General features: G+C 35.8%; 1 long non-coding RNA gene across 1 annotated transcript; it reads right to left on the bottom strand.

Moving 5' to 3' along the window:
- Positions 1-932: 932 nt before the first annotated feature.
- On the bottom strand, positions 933-8413 carry LOC306642894. Its single transcript, XR_013758718.1, has 3 exons — positions 8196-8413; positions 3598-3713; positions 933-1933 (listed from the first exon to the last, which is right to left on the bottom strand). It is a non-coding gene; the product is annotated as an uncharacterized lncRNA (long non-coding RNA).
- Positions 8414-9061: the final 648 nt, after the last annotated feature.

Below are 9061 nucleotides of genomic sequence, written 5' to 3'. Positions count from 1 at the left end.
TTCTGATGTTATTTAGTTATTCATTCAACTTTTTAAAAATCTAAAGCACAATAATAACCTTCTATTTCTTCACCTATTTTTAAAGGAATAAACAAAACACAATCTCCAACAAGGTATGAGGGGTCCTTGCCAATTTGGATCTTGCACAGTGCTGTTTCCCTCAAATACTAGCAATAAAACAAGCATTTGGCATAAGTGTTTAAAATAGCAATATAATCTTGAAAGTTCTCTTTGGATGTATATTTATTCCTAAAGAAACATGGCTCAACTAACCTTAACTTTATTCCAATGTTCAAAGCATTTTCATTCATCTTTTTGAAAGGTATCTTAGTATAAAAACATTGCTGATATCAGGCAATATTTTATTTTTATTGAAAGGTGAAAGTTTTTGAATTTCCAATCTGGTATCAGATTCAGAAGGAGAAAAACAAACACATACACATTCTGCTTTAGCATGAGTTATTTTTTGGTGAAAAATCAATTACTCCTTTTCTTTTTTTTTTGTATTCAGACAAATGGATTATTTAATAATTAATCGACAACTTAAAGTCATAATCAATGTCAAGGCCTAGAATCATAATCTTCAGAATCTTTCTCTCCTTTTTGAAAATGGATATACTTATTTTTGTAGTCTCTTTTTACCCCTGATTATTCCATCATCACTGCATGACTGGATATTTGCAAGATTTTCTTACTTAAAATATCCCATTTTAGTTTAAAAATGTCTTGGCCTTTATTCGTTCACAATGCTTTAAAATAATCTGTTGATTTTTCCCTTTTTTTTTTCCTTTTTTTACTAATGAAGATGGTAAGATAAATACTTCTCAGCTCATGTGTCCAAAGTGTGTTAAAAAGGGAGGTTATCTAATGTCATTTTATTTTTGAATGATGTGGAGAGAAAGAAAGTGGGGGTAGGGGACGGATACTATGGTCTAGTTTTTTAAGTCAGAATTCTGCCTGAGAGCAGACACCTGGTTGAATGGCCAACTGGTACTCCTGAAAGTGCCTGTCCTCCCGAGCTCTCAGTTCTCTAAACTTCCTCCTACACAACCTCCTGTTCTTCCCAAAAGCATGTGTCCTTTCCAAGCTTTGGGAATTCACTAGAATTTAGCAGCTGCGAAAAAGTCTTCAGTGTAACACCAAGATATCCTTCCTTGGCTCATCCTTCTCTTCCAGCTCCCCAGGAGGGTTTCTTTTTGTAGGGGGTTGCTCTGGATGGTTTAATAAGACAGCTGTTTTACTATCTTTCTTTTGACTGAAATCTCTGGAAATCCTGCTTCAGTCATTCTGTGTTGCTCTGTACCTGATTACCTGGACGAATTGTGCCTGCCTTCCCAGGGCCCCAGCAGCTTTCACAGGCAGGGGAGTTTGATCTATTCCTGAGTTTGCAGGTACATTAGATGAGATGTCCCTGTAAGCTAATTACTTTGGTAAGCAAAGGGGCACTAACAATTCTGTCAGACGTCCATAGGAGCACCTTAATGGTGTTTTAAACAATGTATACAGAAGGGGTTAAAAGCTACATAGACAGGAGCAGAGCCTGAGGGGAAAGACACTGCAGGTGTGTGGTTAACAAGGAACTAATTGGGTAACCAGGCAGGAGGAGAAGCAGGCATAAAGCTGGTCAGCAGGCATGTGTAGAATTCCAGCCGTTATCTGGTACTGAGCCCTTGAGGAGTTGAAATAAAGACAAGTTGAATCTGGAGTCTATTTTTTGCTGTGATCTTTGCTAGAAACTGCAAATTGGGACTTGACAGCTTTTCTCACCGCCTGTTGCTTTATTTCAGGTGGTATTGTTTTGAATGAGCTAAGAGCTGACATTCCGAATGCCTGGCCTGGGTGTCTTGCATTGTAGACCAGACTGCCTCAACCCTTGAAGGCAAGAAACTCTTTCTTCTCTCCTTAATGATCTCTGGGTGTTGTGAGTGGGGCCCTGGAGAGTGAAGAGAATGTTGGCCTATTATTCTGGATGCTGGATTCAAATCCCAAGTGGGTACACGATCTCCTCAATTTGAGACAGTTTTCCCGTCTATCTGGCCCTGCTATTTTCCAGACTATAAGATGAGTTTGCATGTTAGATTATCTCTTCCAAATCTCTTTCAGTCCAGAGTTTTTTGTTGTTGTTGTTTTTTATTTTAAAGATTGATTAGCTTTCTTTATTGATCTTTGACCAACTGTCTAAAAATTGTCTAGGTAGTATGAAAATTACACAGAGAGCAGAAGACATATTTTCTGTCTTCAAGAATTCTTCCAAGTGAAAAACAAAAATCAGGCTCAACACTGCAGTATGGAGGGGTGAGAAAGCTATTCTGGAGGAAGCTAGCGTGAGGCTGGATCAGTCCAGAGAGCAGCTGCGGTTTCACAAGGAATGCATTATGATAGGTGTGTTTGTGTCCCCTAAAAGAAATCCTGAACCCTAAGCTGTTGGTATTACCAGGCATGGTCCTGGATTAGGTCATAAGAATCTTTGAAATTATTGTGAATAAAAGAAGCCCAGGAAAGACTCCTTGCCTCCTCTACCTGTGTTAAAAGAGGTGTCATTTCCGAGCAAGAAACAGGTTTTTACCATATAAAGAATCTGTCTTGACACTGGATTTGCCAGCCTCTAGAGATGGAAAAAATGAATTTCTGTTGTTCATAAGATATCTAGCCTAGGATATTTTGTTTTAGCAACCTCAACATATTAAGACAGAACAGATCCTGGTTTCAACCTTCATAAAGAAGTAGGCTGAGAGGTTGCTCTTCAAGCTGGAAAAAATGGGCAAAATTTGACTCAGAATTGATCTTACACTCACGGGGCAGGGCCATGCAGTAAGAGACTGAGGTAATGACAAGCAATTATTCTGACTGTACACTTAACTCTAGTTCAATTATTATTCATATCTAAACAATAATAAAATGCAAAATCAAAAGAAAAATAATTTTCTAGAAAGACCAAAGACTAAGTGAAAATTTCTACTCACTAACATCTTTAAATGTTTTACTTCAGGTAAAAATATTGAGGTATTTTCTCTGAGCCAAAAGGAGTTGGCAAAAAGGAAATATGAATCAATAATTTGGCAATGGCTTAATGCAAATACCTTCAATTTTTTTATCGACATAAATAAATGTCAAGGGAGCTAAAATAGAGAGTCTATGTGGTATAGAATGCTAATAGGTCTTGAAATTGACACCCCTTTATTTACAAATGCTATTTTTTTCTTCTATTGGACAAGCCACAGATGTGGGCATGCAATGCACATTGGTTCCAACTCTCAAGATTGTCTTATGTCCACGCTACTGAATTAATTAGTGCTAATAACTCTGTGGCCTCAGAGGTGATTTTTGGATAGGACCCTTGACTAGACTCAACACTTCTGTTGTGTGAGCTGGATACTTGCAACTCAGGTCAACTCTGAATTCCTACATTTACATTTGTAAAATGAGTGTTTGACTAAAGTAACTCTAATTTTTCTTCTAATTCTTAATATAAAATAACATTTTTTCTAACCTGATGGTGTGATATGACAGTTTGGAAAGTGAAAAGAAGGTAGCTACTGAAGACCAGATTAATGGAATGGAAATTGCACCACATAACTTTTATTTTAAAGGAATTACCTCATTTGTGCTGATATTTTTGAAGAACCAAATCACAATTCTGAAAAGAATTTGCAAAATCAGAATCTTAATTCCTGGCACATCTTTCTCCACCCACCTCCAATTCAAGTTTCAACCTAGGGTGAAGGAACATTTTTAAAAGAGCTTAGAATTAGACTCACACAGCAAGTTCTATAGTTTGAAGACATTTTCCCAATTTTAACAATAGCTGTACTAATGCTTTAGCAATTCATTGAGATCACTGATTCCTTTAGATTAGCTTCAGAAAAATTCAGCTTCAGAATAAAACTGGCTGGTTGAAATTTTTACACAAAAATAGTGCTATTCCACAGGATTTATAATACAGTATTTCCAATTTCCAATTTCTATTTCTGAATGGACAGAGATGTAAAATCAAATAGATATTTATGTAAGTTAAGCACACATTCATTCTTCACATCCATTCTTATTTATATAACATCCTTTATTAATTGTTTTCTGTTCTTATTTTTTACTTTAAGATTTTGTGTTTTAATAGTATGTTTTAATTGTACAGAAAATGGGTTTATCATGGCATATTCAAACATGCAAATAACACACTTTGATCATGTACATAAGCTATGATAAATAACTTTTAGAGGTTACCAAAGATTTGTTTTTCTGCCCTTTAATCTTGCCAGCTTCTTAAAGCTGGGTTATTCATTTCTCTAAATTGTGTTTAGATAACAAACATTGAACTCTTTTCTTTGCTTTTTTAAAAAAATATTGATGTGATACAATTACACATAATGGCGGGATGCATTGTTACATATTTGTGCATGCACACAATATAACAATATAATTTGGTCAATTTCATCTTATTTCATACTACTTTCATTTTTCTCTCAAAGAGACAAAGAAAATGTTTATGACTTAAAAAGAAGGAGCTCAGAAATAAATTATTATCAATCAAATTATAAGATGTTTCTACAGTGATATAGGAGAAGGTTAAAAATGAGGTACTTACATTTTCCTTTACATCCTTATCTGATGACCTGAAGTCTTAATGGCAATTGTCAATGATAGTGTATTTGAACATTCATTATTGAAGACATGTATTTCCACTATATATATATATATATGTGTGTGTGTGTGTGTGTGTGTGTGTGTGTGTGTGTGTGTTCTATATCTATCTATTCTTCCACTTGACCAGACTTTCTCTCCTTCTTTGAACATACTTATGACAAATGCAAATTGATCAGTATCTCCTCCATATTTTCTGCAATTCCAGAGAGGATTTAAAATATAACATCCAACAAACTTCACAAATAATTTTAAAACTTGCATGAATATGACAAAATAAATTCCTAGAAGCAAATAGTTATCTGCAGAATCATTTAGCTCATTTTTATCAAGTACTTTTCATGTGACAAGTGTTATGTTTTGACCAGGAAACCATTATCTACAAGACAGAATGATTGTTGACATTTTAGATCTAATATTATGCAGAAAGGGTGTAATATAATGAACAAGTAAACAAAACTAAAATCATTTATAAGAAATAATGAAAAAGAAAAGTCTAACACTGCAGTGGTAGGAATGATCTTAGACAGGGTGATGAGCACTAGAAAACTTTTATTAGAGTAGATGACCTTCAAGCAAAGCCTCAAGGTTGTAAAGAAGCTGATTCTGCTAGGTGTGGTGACTCACCCCTGTAATCTCAGTTACTCAGGGAAGCTGAGGCAGGAGGATCACAAGTTGGGGGCCAGACTAGGATACCTTGTCTCAAAGACAAAGATAAAAGTAAAAAAAAAAAAGGTTAGGGATGCAGCTCAGTGCTACGATGAGCACCCCTCCATTCAACCTCCAGTTCCGCAAAGAAAAAAAAAAAAAATTCAGTACTGCAAAAACGAAAGCAAGGCTTAGAAAGCAGCAGGATTAAAAACACAGAGGCAGGAAAGAGTTTGGAGATTTGGATTTGAGCATGAGCTAGTGACTTACTTCCAGAAGAGGACCAGAGCAGTGTGTATGCAAGGCAAGAAGTAGATGAGACAGGATTGGATAGGCCAGGTAGTGACATATCATGAAGAGACAACTATGCCACGTTCAGGAGACTATGCTTAATTTTAGTTAAGTTAAACACTTCTAGCTGAGATTAGGCTGTAGATCATCTGTTTTCTCTGCTGGCTGTGGGGAATGAATTGGAAGGCAACAAGTGTAAGAACCACAAGTCTAGTTCAGAAATAGTCTCCAGACACTATTGCTTGATGAAAATGATTCTTACAGAAATGGAGATGGATGATCAGGTCAGAAATTAATTTCAGACTAGTGTGAATAATTAATACTTCTAACTATCAGTGTAAAAAGAAATCAAGGAAAACTGTTAGTTTTCTCATCTGAGAAGAGGGCAAACAAGTCTTCTGTTTCTACATAAGTGAGCTCAAATGTGTATCAAGGATTCTAGTGACATTCAAGATGAAGGAAATATCCTTCAGGTAAATATATCCGGTATGAAGCCAAGCAGAGTAGTCTCAAATTACATGAAAACATGAAGAGTTATTGCTTGAAGATTTTACTTTGGAGGTCCTGATCATGAAGGCTGTTAAAGTTAAGGGAATAGAAACTATCTCCTGGAGGAATATCTTTGGTGCCCAGAGAAGTAAAGACTAGGAAAAATGTCCAATATATACCACATTGTTAGACCTAAGAGGAATCAGAAGATTTGCCAAAATTTTTCAGGAAGGTCATGAGAGATATTTTCTACCAAAAGTAAACAAAAAGCAACTCAAAAAATGAACAAATAAAATTTTAAAGGTGTATGTATCCTTTAAATTATTCTAGTGAGCACATTAAGAAAGCAAAATAAACTAATAGAATTAGTTTTATTAACAGGTGTTACTAAACATGTTTATTCAAAATACTATAATTTTAAATGTTACAATATAAAATATTTATTAATGCAATAGTTTCCTTTTTGGGGGTACTAAGTCTTTGGTTTCCATTTTGTAAAGGCACTTCAGTATATCTCAATTTATACCAGCCATGTTTTGAATGTTCAATACCCAAGTGTGTTTGGGGGCTATAGTGCTAAAAGTTTGGAGCAAGTGATCTAAGAAAGAGAAAAACATAGGTGAAAGGTACATTTTTATCCATAAAATTATAAGAGGAAAGATTTATAAGCAAACATACTTAGGAAGTTTGGATCTAGCACACAAAGTGGACTGGTCTATGGAAAAATGGTACTCTCTCAAATACAACAGAATGGAGAGAAGGAGAGAGAGGGAGAAAGAGAGAAATGCAGATAAGGGTAGAATAGATTTGTTCATGAGAAAACAATCCTGTAATTTAGAAGAATTCTACTTCCTTTCTGAAATAAAAGGCATTAACTCAGTGGGAAGAAAATGTGGTCTCATCTGCAGGAAACTTTCTAGAACCTCCTGCATCTTGTTTAGTACATGTTATGTGATCAGGGTGAGTTGGATTGACTGTCTTAGTTCCTCTGGGTAATCCTGCACCTGAAATGTTCAGTGGTATCAAGGTGTGCATTTTATGTTCTCCTTCCTCACTATTCTTCTTCTGGCAAATATGTTTGCTATATGTGTTCTTAGAATTCAAAAACTGACTTTTCACAAATGTTTAAATTTCAACTGAAGAAAATGTTTTGCTTTATTATTGGAAGTTCCTTTTTTGTTTTCTTTTTTCTCTCCCTGTTTGTGCACATGTGTGTGTTGAAACCAATATTACAGTAGGTCCTTCGAAAGTGTGGTAGCTGGCTTCCTATCAGATCATTTTATAAGCATAAATTATGGTCCTGAACAATTGGTGGCACTGCAGGATTTAAGTTTTCCTTTCAGCCCAGGTCTCTGCTTCTCCAGCCCCAATATCTGATATTCAATCTGAGTAGAAAAGAAAGAAGCCTGAGAAACAGGAAAGGCAGGGACAGGGGGCAGGTCTTATGGAGCAAGTACAGGATGGATGTCACCCTGTTGTGTTGAGAAAATAAGATGGGAGTTGAGAAGTCAGATCATATAGAAGCGTGGCTTTGTGCTGCTGCAATGGGGAAGGGAGCGACGCCCCTTGCACGGTGCCACAGAACTGTTCCATTCCCAAGAATGTCAAGGCTTTTAAATACAGGTCACTCTAAATCAATCCATACCACGCTCCTCCAAAATAAAGAAAGCGCTAAAACAGCTCTTGATGTAATTTATTCTTTCAGAGCTTGTGGCAGAGAGTTTTCTAAACCTTTAAGCTGTGAGCAGTTTTCTTTCTTTTCTTTTTTTTTTTTTTCCCTCCCAAAGGCCAAATATCCCACTCACTTAACCCACACTATTTTTAGTTTTTTCTTTCTGATGAAACCTTGCAGATCATGAAGATAGCATTCTGTGAATAAGATTAGGCAACATGATTCCTAAGATTTACTTCCTATTCGACATTCTCTCTCTCTCTCTCTCTCTCTCTCTCTCTCTCCTCTGTATTTCAGTGTTACCATTTGAATCTAGAAATATTACAGGAACTCTAGCTCTCATTTTCAACATGCATATAATCTTAGGTCTGGAGAAGAATATTGTGGCATTCTTTTTGGTAAGTGCTTTGAACATGAGAAAGAGGAAAGAAAAAAATACAGGGTGAAAATCTCATACTTAGCCTGTTAGTGTTGGCTTATCCTCTTTCTTCTTGTAGTGTACATTTGTGAAATTTGCTTTTGCACATGTTAGACCTTGTTCTTGCAAATAAGCTGTTGTTCAAAGTATTTTTCCTTGTTTTTCATCCTGGCTAAGGAAACAACTTATCATTGAGGAGCCATTCAATTTCTACTCCACTATGAGTCCTCCAGCATGTCCTGAGCCTACTTCCTCTTCTAAACTTCAGCTTTCCTAGAATTCATAGAATTGGTTGGGGAAAGAAAGGAAAGTAAGAATATGGCTATTGTAGTCAGATAAACTTGTTTGAAACCTGGTTCTACAAATCAGTGTTACCTCATATAGATACATATTATAATATCAAATTCCTGTCTATAAAATTCACATTTCCTCAAAGTAATTTTGTGCTGATGAAATGAGATGCTATTTGTAAATCTATTCACAATATTACCTCACTTTTAATTAATATAAATTATCTTGGTTCATTTGAGCTGTTGCAATAAAAATGTCATATACTGGGTAAATTCAATAAACACCCATTTCTTTTCATTGTAGAGGTAGGGGTGTCAACAACCAAGGCAGATTTAGTGTCTAGGAGGGTCTTCCTGATTTACACATGGCAGTCTTCTTACAAAATCTTCACCTGACAGAAGGAGCAAGAGAGCTTTCCAGTGTCTCCTAGAATAAGAACACTAATCCATTCATGACGGTGGAACCTTATTACCTCCCAAAGTTCCTTACCTCCTACTACAATCATTGAAGTGTAGGATCCTAACATATGGTTTTACATTCAGTCCACAGCACAGGTAAAGAGTTATATGGTGATTTGTGGTGAAGATAGCAATAGGAAGAAATGGAAGAAAGGT

This window comes from Sciurus vulgaris (genome assembly GCF_902686455.1).
Source record: "Sciurus vulgaris genome assembly, chromosome: 13".
NCBI classification, from domain to species: domain Eukaryota; kingdom Metazoa; phylum Chordata; class Mammalia; order Rodentia; family Sciuridae; genus Sciurus; species Sciurus vulgaris.
The sequence above is the reverse complement of the archived record's forward strand: the minus strand, read 5'-3'. Positions and strand labels throughout refer to the sequence as shown.